The 13294-nt window shown below is 43.9% G+C and overlaps 1 protein-coding gene across 1 annotated transcript in view; it reads left to right on the forward strand.

Moving 5' to 3' along the window:
* The window catches only part of mapk10 (mitogen-activated protein kinase 10), a 114946-nt gene that overhangs the window by 20447 nt on the left and 81205 nt on the right, over positions 1 to 13294 (forward strand). The gene's annotated exons all lie outside the window — the stretch shown is intronic.

The following is a 13294-nucleotide window of genomic DNA, read 5'->3' on the forward strand; positions in this document are numbered from 1 at the left end:
GTAATCAAATCATGTTCGTTAAGTACATTAGTGTAATCTTGTAATATTTGGGTGGGCTTTATTAATGATGGAATAGATTGGTGGGTTTTTAGGTTTATAGTAGGAGCCAAGTCCTAATCCACACTAATCCCACTTTCCCTGGGATTCCCCAGGGATTATTATTCTCACAGATTTCACCACTTGCAGCCTGCAATGCCGCATGCATGGAGGTGCACATTTGTAGATGCAGTGATGTGCACCCATCACTGTGGCAATGAATAAATGAATAGAGAAAAGATTGTTTAGTTACCCTGGTAGAAATTGTGTCAGGTATGTTGGCAGCTTTTGTTACAAAAGCTTGCCGTCAAGAATGTTGTCATATCAAAGTGTTTGTACAGATAACTGTATAAAACAATTGTGCTGTTCTGTTTCTGAACTACCTAAAATTCTATTTTGAGAAATATTTTTCAGGGTCAGAACAGTCAGTGTGCGCTTTTGGCAAAGGGATATAAGGTGGTTCTGTATGTTTCACTACACACAACCTGCATGACGTGGTCTATTGACAAAACCATTGGTTACAGCTAAAGTCTTTTCTACCACATACAAGTTTCCTTATCCATCCTGTCTAATTTTGTGGTTCCCTCACAGAGGACTGCTTTTTTTGGTTAGTTATTTTAAGCTCTTTTGCCCTAGAAAGGCAAGACAAGAGGCTGAGAAAATGCCTCCAAAGTTGTCACACTGCCCTGTCAAATATGGTTTTAGGTGTAACAGTAGTTATGCTTCAGTTAGCCTGGCTCTCACGCGAACCCTTCGTGCTTCATGCATCTTCGTTAAACTTCGTGAGCTCGCACAAAGGTCTGGAAATCTTAGACGAGCCCGAACGGCATCAGATATTTCATGGCCTGTCCAATCAGAATCGCGGGGCGAGATCGCGGGGCGGGGTACATGCAAGTCAGTGGTTGAAGTAGTAGTGATTTCTCCACGTGAATTCTCCAGCAATCAGGTTCGAGCTGTTTTGAACACTCCCGCGCCCTTCCAGAGCTAAGCGATTGTCAATGTTCCAGATGGTTGGTAACAACCATCGCGTGAGAACCAGGTTATGCTTCAGTAGGGGGAAACAAAAAATGTAGTTGTAGACAAAAGAGGCATATTAACACGCAATTTCCAAGCTAAACTCAATTTGACAAATTACACAGCTTCTGCCATTTTTGCATTCTGAAGTGTTTAAGCACTGATATCCTCTGCACTCAATACTCAATGGCCAATAGGACTGACATGCCAGTGTGTTTATCTATAGAGGAGCTTAATCCACTGGGGTTACGTTAAAGACTGATAAACGTTTTCCTCACTTCAGATAAAAGCATTCTTCAATCAGTCTGCAAAGGGATTAGAAGGTTGGAAGGTGATTGGAAGTTGAACATTGGAAGATTGGAATGTGAACATTGGGTCACATGATGAGATGTCAGTGTTCCATCCAGTAGCACACAAAGTGTTGTTATACGTTGATGACATCCTCATTCATCATTCTAAAATTTGCTCTCATTGAAAATATGCCTATGACATGTAACTCTTTGTTAGCTTGGATGTAAACATAAAGACAAATGTGATAAGAGTCGTGCTTGCTTAAACATATGATTCATGTCTTCAATGTTTTTGATGGTGGATCATGGACATAAAACAGTAGTGTGTGTGTGTGTGTGTGTGTGTGTGTGTGTGTGTGTGTGTGTGTGTGTGTGTGTGTGTGTGTGTGTGTGTGTGTGTGTGTGTGTGTGTGTGTGTGTTTCTGTTCATGTCGGTTCATGTATGTAACTCAGTAACTGCTCATTTGCCGTAGAGTGGGTCTGGATTGCTGAATAAGCAATCCAGTAAAAACAAAGCACAAGCACAAGCTGGCATGTGTCAGAAAAAGGCTGAGGTGTGAAATAGTAGAGCTTTCAATAGTAAGGACCCCCTTCTCACCCTTTTCATATTTTAACCTAAAACGGCTAACGCCTTACACATGTTCTTGTCCCGTTGGAGAGAGTTGCTGAGTCAACTAGAGTGCCTACACTAATGTGCATTTGAGGTTATGACAGGTGTTAATAGCTTTCTCCATCTGCCATTGGTGACGGGAGGTTTCACTCCGACACGTACTACTATGCAGTATGTACTTTACTAGCCGGCTCGTTCAGCTCCCTGCGGCTGAATAGTAATTATTGCAGGCTGTGAAATCTAGAGCAGGGCTGCCCCAAATCGTTCAATCTCCTGAAGGGCCAAAAAATGTTTTTGGGGCAAAAGGCTTGAGGGGCCAAAGCTTAACATTCACACAGCAAGTAATACATTCAATATAGTTGAATATTTCAGCATTTTGGGCAAGAATCATGGTAAAAAATAAAGCCCAAATTGGGCTGCAATGGTCTCGAAGGCATTTCTAAAGATGAGGCATATTCCAGAGAAGGGGAAAATGCCTTCACTACGATCTGGTTGTGATGGTAATATACCTTTTGCCTGCATTCACTGTTTGCCTGTATTCCTCGCTTTAGTGTTCTGGGGTGCATTTCTCAAAAGAGAAGTTGTTAGCCTGTTAGCAACTTTGGTAGTTGCCAATGGGAAAATGCATTGAAAACAACAAAGTAGCTAATGTAGTAAGCAACTTTGGTTTTGAGAAATGCACCCCTGTGATTGATTGTCGTCGTTGCGAGATGTGAACATGGAGGCTAGATTGTGTCAGATTAACCCACAGGTGCAGCAATAGAGATTATGCAACGCTACCCTTACCTGATTCCTACCATCTGATATGTTTCAACGCTACCCACAATCCCACAAGAAAGATAGCACAGCTGACAAATGACACTGCCATTCACACTGGCAAGCAAAATAAGAGATGAGCTCTGCTCTATATCATCAGTGAGCTGCTCGATATCATCACGGCCCAGCAGCTGCAGAATCCCATTTTGCCCCACAAAAAAAGGATAATCAAAATAAGACACAAGACATGATAAAAGGGATATTCATTCTTCTAAAAGATGACAAAAACGAATGCTTTGCCCAAAAAAAAGATGTCATGGTGTTTTGTGCGTTGTGTGGCATTTGCATAACCTGCCTGGTGTAACGCTGTAGCCTGCCCCCATCAGCTCCGATGACAGGTGTGAGATTGGTTCCTGATGGAGATGTGTTATGTTTTATGGCTCTTCTGCGGCCCTCCCAGGGACTATTTCAGCCACGCCCTCTCTCCCCTCCCGCTGGCTGATAACATTAAGATGGCAGCCTTAGCCCTCTCTCCCTCCCTGCCGCCTGGTTGGTTGATGGGAGCAGATGGGAGACAGGAACCCTCTTCCTTCCTCCCTCCCTCCCTCCCCGAACACACACACACAAGAGTACACCGACACACGAGCACGCACACACACACACACATACACACACACACACACACACACGCACACACGCACACACACACACACACACACACACACACACACACACACACACACACACACACACACACACACACACACACACACACACACACACACACACACACACACACACACTCCACTCTGTTACACGCTCATTAGTTAACTGGTGCCTGAGGACTGGGGAGGACTCAATTCAAGAGCGATCCCTCTCGGAGCATATGAGTATGGGCCAAGACAGTCTGCCACACCTTTTGCATTGGGAGTGATGTGCTACTACACACCCCATCCCCCTAACACACACACGCGCGCACACACGCACTTACGCACGCACACACACACACACACACACACACACACACACACACACACACACACACACACACACACACACACACACACACACACACACACACACACACACACACACACACACACACACACACACAGATTTGATATTGACTGTGATGATGTACGGATGGGATATATTGGCATATTTAGTGTCAGCTATTCTAGATTCTAAGCTAGAATCTAGAATTTTAAATTGACTCACAGATCCGACAGTAGGCTATTATTTTTAAAAGTATCTGTTTGTCGCCGTTTCTCTGTGTATACCCCAACTTCAAATCTCGTCCACCAAGGTGTCAACCATTATGAAGTGTCACCTATTCTGGAATATAAAATCTATAAATTGCCTCACAGATCAGACACTATCATTCTTAAAAGTTGTTGGACAGTGTTTCTCTCTGTATCCCATCCTCACCCCATTCTCTAATCTCCTCTCTCTATCAGGGCCATAACAAGACATTCTCAAATACTGAGGTCAAATACTGGGTCCTGTACAGCATGCTGTACATTTAGAATACTTCAAACTCTTCATTCAAACTTAAGTTCGTTTCCATTTATCACTTCCTTGAGGATAAATGGGGATGGCATATACAGACTGAATGTATCATTGTTGATCATAGATTGATTTTTATCATAGATAAATTTTACATTTCTAAAAAAAAGAAATACAGAGGACACGACCTCTATGTCCTCAATGGGAGTTACGACCATACTCTTTATCTGCGTTCTCGGAGGTACAGATAGTGTCGAAGTCTCTCCCTGAAGGTTGTCATGCAATAGCATCGGCATCAGCCAAACCTTGCCAGATGTTTTCAATCACACGCTGACACTCAGCCGCTATTGTTTTGGCTCCAATCAAGCAGCATTCTACACCGGCAATGAGGTCTCTCATCAGCCGTATTGAATATCAGAGGATTGAAGAGACCTGTCTGGTTAACAGTCGGGAGCAGAGGTGGTGACATGGCTGATGGAAAAGAAATGAGAAATTTTACAGAAAGGAAGAAAGGGTAGAGAGAAAGAGAGAGAGAGAGCGATAGAGAGAGAGAGAGACAGAGAGACAGAGAGAGAGAGAGAGAGAGATAGAGAGATAGAGAGGATGAGGAAGCAAGATGGGAAGAGGATGAGAGATTGAGGGATAGAGACTCAACACATGACAAAGACTGAGATAGACGGAAAGAAATAAAAGCAAATGGCAAAAGTCAGGCGAGAAGATGAACTAATGGAGGGGGTCAACGGAGGCATATTATACTTCAGATACGGCCAGAGATGACTACTTTCAGCAGATGACTATCTTCATTGCGCTGCATTACCGAGCGTTTCATTCCATGTTTTTTTCCCCTCCTCATTCCCCTTTTTGGTGCTCGTCTCGTTCTCATTTCCACTTCGCATATTCATGAGGGGTGCTGTTGAGCGGTGTGCCGTGTGGTGCATCGGGAGGCCCTCTTTGGGGGCTGCTGATTGGTTGATTGGGTCGGTGGCAATTAGCCATGTGGAAAATGGAAGTCTGGTGCTGCTGGCAGTCGGGAATCAGAGCAACGCAGCGTGTGTCTCGCTGGCATAACAACCAGCCAGCAGAACCAGCGGCGTAGCCTGGGGGAAGGAGGTTGAGATGATTATAACTTAAGGCCCCCAAACATTGGCAAAGGGCCCTATTAGATGTAGTAATTACACCTTTATATAGCCTATAGATACGTACAGGGCCGCTGACAGCTTTGGCTGGGCCCGGGACAAACGCACATGAAGGGGCCCCAAACCCAATACAAACAATGTAATGAGGATCCAATTTTGCCCCCCCCCCCTTTCTCCCTGGGCCCGGGGCAAGTGACCCCTTTGTCCCCCCCTGTCGGCCTCCCTGGATACGTATACATATGCATTACAGTATTATTTCCCATTAATACAATGAATGTTTGCCTCTGTACCTATGCCTGTTTGTTACACTGTCTGTTCGAAAGGTACCATTCTCTAATCTCATAGACAGTATCTAGAAAATGACAAAGTCGAGTGCAAACTTTAGGATGCTCCTATATGACAGGAAATAGGCTACTGTCTTTTGTCTTTGGTGTGCGTGCTACTGTAGGCTCTCCTTTGCACACAAGATAGTTTTGTCATATATTGCATAACAATAATAACAACAACAGCAATAATATTTAAAGCCGCAGGTGGCGATGACGGGCCCTCGCACGTACATTGCAGGGGCGGGGCATGCCACCCACGCCCCATGAACAGTTTTGAGAGAGAGAGAGAGCTAAGATGCCCTAGATAGAGAGAATCTGGGGTTTCCTCCTTTGGCTGTGTAATTATTTACCATCCTTTAAAGTCCCTAGAACATTCTTCTTCTTCTTGACTTTGTTCTAAAAACACACTATTTGAGGAATAGGCACAAAATACCCTCTCAGTTCAGTACAGTATTTAGGTCTCGTTGAGGTATCTCAAGGACTAAAATGCTTTATTATAAGGCACATAAAAAGGATTTCTTCCATTGAGAGAGAGAGAGAGAGAGAGAGAGAGAGAGAGAGAGAGAGAGAGAGAGAGAGAGAGAGAGAGAGAGAGAGAGAGAGAGAGAGAGAGAGAGAGAGGGTGGAAATAGAGGAAAATGTTAGTGTACTGTACCTTCCCTTGACATTCAGTACACACACTTTTTTACAATTAGGCTAGTTAAAAGATCAGATGCCACAATCTGTTTACTGCCGAGCTATCAATGTAGAATGCTGAGCTTCAGTTTGCGGTGCCTCTCTCAATTCACTATATGTATCACCAGCCCTGCATGTATGTACACATAGCCTATGTTAGTAATATTCTCATGTCAGTCTTTATGTAGACATGTTGAAATTAAGTGTAAAGCTCGGCAGAAGCAGAAGATCAGCATTTTCCACTTGACCTGTGCTCTGAAGGCCGCTCTTGTGACCCATAGTCATAGCTATGTCTCGAGCGGCCGCCGTGAGGGTCGGCTGCCTGGCGCTTGGCGTTGACAGGGGGGCTGTAGGAGTTCTTCATTAAAGGTGGCTGCTTGTCCGCCTTGCGTATCGACAGGCCTGTCAATAGTCAACTCAAGCCGCTATCTGCAACTCAAGAGCACCTCTTCACACCCACCGCTATAGTCCCCATTCACTCTCTCTCCCTCCCTAGGGAGCCGCAACGCATTATAATATCCACCCATAGACACCTCAGCCCGCGCCTGCCTCCATCCCTGCCTCCGCAGTAAAAGAATCCAGTGTCAATTCAACACTTAGAGAGTACTCTGGGACAAAATACACTCTAGTTGATGTTGAATCGACTCTCTTTAAGTGTTGAATTAACACTGCACTTTTCTTTTTTTTACTGTGTCCCTGCCTCCCTCCCTGGCTCTCTCCTGCCATCCATCTTCCTTTTCTGCTATCAGGGCCATCTGCCCTTGCCCATCGCTTACGGAAGTCACAGACGTCTCCCTTGGGTTTACTCTCTCTCCCTCTCTCTCTCTCTCTCTCTCTCTCTCTCTCTCTCTCTCTCTCTGGAGCGCTCCAGTTCCCTATGCCACCCTTTCTCTAGTGCAGGGTCGCTTAACCATTGTGCATTGGACCAGCATGTCTATGGCAGGTTTGGCAGATGGTACATTTGGTACATTCTGCAACATTATTTTTTTATTATCTATATAACTGGTGTTTCATTTTAGAATTTGTGTTTTCCACTCCCTGTATCCTTCACTGCTTGATGACAATCTAATTTGATTGGAAGATTTTGTTTTGGACCAAAACAGTGTGCCCGCAGACCAGCTGTTCTACTAAAAAAAACGTCTGCCCTATGGTAGAGAACAATTCTATTATGAAAGCTGGCTGTGAAATAAGAAATGATGTTGAGTACACACCCTCTTGTAGTCTCCATCCTGACAAAACCAGCCTATCGATATCTCCCATCTTCAACGGCATTTGTCAGTGTTGCTCTCTGACCTCACAATACTCTCGGTCCGACATGGGCTACAACTATTGGACAGAATAGCAACCAGTGATAGCCAGCTAGCTTGGTTGTGTAATAGGAGAACGATAGTCGTGCAGCCCTAGCACCAGTGTGAAATGGTGCAGGTAATGATGCTGAAGAAATTCGATACAGTACGATACAGACTTGGTTATGATGAGAGAGTTTCTTTGAAGATAGAAAATTTGGACGTACAACGTAGAGGCCAGAAAATGCAGTACAGTATGCGTACAAAGTACTGTATGTCTATGTATGTACTGTTGTGAGACATTGAATCACTAAAATTAGACAAATGCTTTACTGGATGGCTGGAAGATGAATATCCCTAAGGAACAATAAAGACTCTAATCTGAATCCAATTTGAAAAAAACATATTTGATCTTTTAGAGCAGCTGCATGGTCCAAGTCCAAGTCAGTTCCGTGGCTTGAAATCTAATGTTTAATTTTCAGTAGAAATACAGAATGTCCTCGACCTCAACATTTGTATAGGAAGTCTGTCACTAAAAATAAATAATGCACTGATTAGCCATTCAATTTTGCCCAATTAAGTTTGTTTTGGTTTTGTTTGTTATAGTTGTTGTTCTTTGTTTATCATCATTTGGTGGCATGGCATTAGCTTGGGGCTTGAGATGAGACATTTTGCCTACAAAGCAGCAGTAGCTACCACACTGGCTATTCAGATAAAGAGCCCATTCCGCTGTTCCCACACTTTCCAATTAGCCGGCTGTGCCAGAAAAGTTGTGAGCTATTGCCAAAATCGAAGGAGGAGTGAGTTGCTAAGAGAAACGAGAGAGAGGGAGATATTTTTCGTCATCCTTTGCCCTCTCTGCCTTTCTGTCTCTGCCTCCCTGTCTCTGTCTCTGTCTCTGTCTCTCTCTCTCTCTCTCTCTCTCTCTCTCTCTCTCTCTCTCTCTCTCTCTCTCTCTCTCTCTGTCTCTCTCTCTTTCTCTCTGTCTTGATCTCTCTTTGTCTTTATCTGTCATTCTCTCTCTCTCTCTCTCTCTCTCTCTCTCTCTCTCTCTCTCTCTCTCTCTCTCTGTGTGTGTCTTGATCTCTCTTTGTCTTTATCTGTCATTCTCTCTCTCTCTCTCTCTCTCTCTCTGTCTGTCTCTCTTCCTCTCTCTCGCTCCCCTTTTGTTCTAATGAGGAAGTCTCTGCCGTTGCTGCTGCCATTGCTGCTGCTGCAGTGGTGTGCCTGAACTGAAGCCCAAGGGTCCTGAGTGTGGATTTCTCTCCATTAGAGTGTGTGCCTGTTATCACGACCCAGGGCCATGTGGTGGTGGGTTTTAATAGGCACCAGAGGCTAAGCTATAGGGGGAGGCGAGCAGGGCATTTGCCCCAGGGCACTTGGGGCCCTCCCGCATTTGTGATGGGGGCCCTATTGTGACCTTAGCAGGCTGCATGGGGGGCCCTTTCAGTCTCTAGTCCTGGAGTGTGCAATTCTTCCGTCAAGCACATCCCCGCTCTCAGACACCAAGGTGTTTGCTTTAGCGTGTCAGTATGTGTGACTGGGTTTCCAATGAGCGTGTCAGGTGAAGTCACACAATGCCTGCCAAAAGACTTTACGAACCAGCTCAATTTCATGACCCATCACAGAGCAATAACCCAAGGTAGTGATTCCAGTTTTGAGTCGGTTATAGCTCAAAGGCTGTGACTGTTTTGTTTCTCACGTTGTGAATACTGTATACTGGTTGAAGTAACCGGTGGGAATTTGGTGGAATGACACCTTTTTTCTGGAAAAAGGTTAAGCTTATTCCTTTCGTTCGTTCTTTCTTTCGTTTGTTCTTTCTTTCTTTCTTTCTTTCTTTCTTTCTTTCTTTCTTTCTTTCTTTCTTTCTTTCTTTCTTTCTTTCCTGTTCCCTGTTCTCTTTCCTGTTCCTGTTTTCACCTTTCCCCTCTTCCTCCTCACTTCTTCTTCCTCCTCCTCCTCCATTCTCGCCACTAATCTGACAGCGTCATTGTCTCTCTCCCTGGAGATGTGTTTTGAAAAGCTGCCACATCGCTCTCTAAGCTCTTTATGCTGGAACAATCAGGCCTGACACCGCTGAGGTTTCCCCACTCTCTGATTGCTGTCATTAGTCAAGCCGATAGAGCCAGAAATGTCATCACGCATTCCACGGAAGGTTTTTGTCGCACACCGGAAAAATCTGGACTACGCTCCCCCTTTTCTTGGCCTGCGAGCTCAGATGCTTACAAATGAGACCTGCTATTCTACAAACGACATTACCAAAATGAGCAGGCAGACACCGGGAGTCTCGCTTAGTGCCAGGCGTAGTTGAAAAGAGCAAGGCCTACGTTGACGAACTATGAACAAGGTGGATCAAACACATATTTCAACTCCTTATATCTCCTAGAGGCGACGCACAAAATGAAAACACTGTCAGAGTTTTGCTAGTATGATGGATTTGGCTTTTCTGCTTTTGTCAGTAAAATCTGTGTCTTAAGTGAAGAAATATAATAGCAAGCACATTGAAATTTCAGGCTGTGAATTTAGGTATTAAATGTGAATTTTTTGCCTGTGCTTTTGATGTTGATGAAATCATTACAGGTAGTTTTAATCTCTGAAATAGCATCAGTAGTACTGTAGTATCTAACACTCGTTTCCTCCATATTATAGACAATGTACTTTACAAAATGACGACAGTCTGTATTCACTATGATGAATTAGGCTATTCTGTTTTTGTCAGTAAAATCAGTGTTTACAATGAATGCATACAATAGTAAGAACATCAGGTTTTTAGGCTGTGAATTAAAGTATTGAACATCAATATGTTGGCTATGCTGTTGCTAGTGAAATCTTTATTTTAATCTCCGGAACAGCATCAGAAGTATTATCTGACACTTTATGATTACTTGCTATAGGCTGCGTTTCACACATGAAAAATACATTTGATTGTGAAAAACACATTTGATTGTGTGCACTCCCCCCTCCCTTGGCTCTTCATTACCAGCCAGTTAAGCTAATAAAGACAAACAGCGTGTGGGATTCTCATATGGTCTGTGTGCTTCCACAACCAGGGTTGCCAGATGAGGCTGATGATTTCCAGTCCAAAAAATGCTCGAAACCCGCCTGGAAGCACTACATCCCGCCCAATTCTATTGATCTCTATGGCCAAAAATTGTGCAGGTTTTCCTGCAAAATGCCATTTTTACCCGCAGACGGCAATCCTAAGCAGCCCAATTGGGCGGGAAACGGCCCAATCTGGCAACACTGTCCCCAACCCAATCCAACTGTGGAATCTCTCTTTAGGTTGCCCTGGTAATATGAATATTTAAAAAGCCTCCCTCCAGGTGCTCTGGAAGAGTTAAGACGCCTCTCCACATGTTGGGAGTGCTCACGTCGGGGTTTCTCTCAGGGGGGTGGGGGTGGGAGGAGAAGACACGTGCTGTGAAGGGAGGCGAGTTTGCGAAACATAGGACGATATTGCGTCCGCTCGCGTTTCTCGTCTCCAATTGGCCACAGCGGCTCCCCTATGTCTCATTCTGATTGGCTTTCATTTAACAGCGCGCACGAGTTACAGATGTTTAAATGCCGCAGGCTACCCGAAGATGTTTTTTTTTTATCACGTCTTGCAACTTAGTGCAGTGTGAGAATGACACATTGTAGGCCTAAACAACAGCAGCGTTATTTGCAAAGTTATTTGCAAACCCTTCACTCTGTCACTAAATCCTGTCCTCGCGCTCGCTGAGATAATAGAGGTATGCATGTAGGCTATAGTAAACACGCGCAGTTAGAGTTTTGTAATAGACAAGAGCCAGCGAACACTGTTGTTATCATAGCGAAGCTGTCTTATGAAACTTATGTGGAGTGGAGATAGGCCTATTACTTAGTAATGGGATCTGGATGTTTTTTTTCCCGAAAGGAGTTGGCTTTTATTAAATAGCAGATGGACACTTCACCATGGCATTTTCTTGTGTTGCACCCTCGGAAATCGCCTCTGACAAGTTTTCCCCACATCAGTAGCCATCAGCTCCAATGACAATGCATAAAAAAAAATCACGACATAGAGGCTCAATCAATGGACTATCAGCGATTCGATTTATTCCGTGCGCGTGTCTGTAGCCTGCCAGCGACGTCGTGAAGTAACTGGTGCCACATTTGTGCCATGGACTCGGTGGACACCTCACCTTGAGGTTTTGATAATGTGAATAAAATGAAATGGTACGTCATTTGTATTGCATCGTTGGGTAGGCCTGCTTTTGTTTATGGGTTTAGTGTCACCTTTCAAGAGATGAGCCAAACCATAGGCCTAATAAAATGGCATGAGGATAATGGCATTTGTAGTAGGCCTATAGGCCTACACACGGGAGTTTCCTGCAGTTAGTATAGCCTAATGTAAAATTAAATTGTAACGTCATTTGTAGGCGCTATACCTTAAATACTGGAGCTCATTGCATCGTTGGTTATGCCAAGCCTACTTTTGTTTGTTAGGTCTAGGCTACTTAAATATCTGTTTCAAGAGATAAGCTATGCCAAACCAGGTAGCCTAATGAAATAAAATGAAATTGTAGGCTATAAGTTTATTTGTATAAGCGTAGGCCTAGCCTACTGCATCGTAAATTGTTTGGGTAGCCTATACTTTTTTGTTTGTTAGCCTACTTTTAGTGTCATAGCCTATAGGCTACCTTTAACACTTCGGGTTTTCTTTTGCCTTAAGACTATAGGCTATCTGTTTCAAGAGGTGGGCCAAATTATTTGTAGGCCTACATGAGTGTTCTGCAAGCCTGCCTTGAGCGCAAGTTGACATTCTTGCTGTCAAATGAATGCCATCAGAGGGGAGGCACAAGGGAGCCGCTGTGGCCAATTGGAGACGACAAACACGGGCGGACGCAATATCGTCCTATCTTTCGCAAACTCGCTGAAGGGAGGATGGAATCATCAACAGGAAATGTAGTAGGTATCAACCAGAGCCATCTAATAACAGAGTTGCGCAAACCGGGGACCAGGAAGTCGGTTGGTGATGTGATTTGCGTAGATTAAAATGTAAACTTCTGTTAATTGGAAACTAACACAGAACCATCACATACCAAACAAAGATTAAGTACAAACAAATTACATTACCTTTACCACATTTTCTGTGTTCTACGGCCACCTCCTGGAACTAAGTAACTTCTAATAGAACTAAAGTCAATGGGGATTTCCATGTTAAAGCTCCGTGAGGCTCCATGAGAGCCGCCATTGCTGTAGAAAGATTGGTCCATAGAGGTCTATGGGAGTGGCGTAACTCTGATATTAGATGGCTCTGGTATCAACCACAGGAAGTGATCATGCTGCTGCGGCATCAGAGTCAGAATACTTAACTAGTTCCAAGTGAAGTGAAAACTTAACCCCTGGTGTTGATCTTTGAAAGCATATTTGTTGAGAAAATATTTGTTTAATACTTAGTAAACTTTCATGTAAAGATCAAATTTGGCAATAGGCAGCCCAATTTCAATAAGCAGCATAGTTGCAGTAGCTTTTTTTTTTACCATTTCCTGCACAGTGTCCCTTTAAGTTGGTTATACTCACCTGCAGTGACTATGTCTTTCTGTTGGTTGGTCCTTGTTACCTCATCTTAAACCAATTGATACATTTGTTACCAGAATGGCAATGACGAAGTTGTAATGTACTGTATTACTAAACGCCC

The sequence above is a fragment of the Engraulis encrasicolus genome, chromosome 11 (assembly GCF_034702125.1).
Source record: "Engraulis encrasicolus isolate BLACKSEA-1 chromosome 11, IST_EnEncr_1.0, whole genome shotgun sequence".
Taxonomy (NCBI): Eukaryota; Metazoa; Chordata; class Actinopteri; order Clupeiformes; family Engraulidae; genus Engraulis; species Engraulis encrasicolus.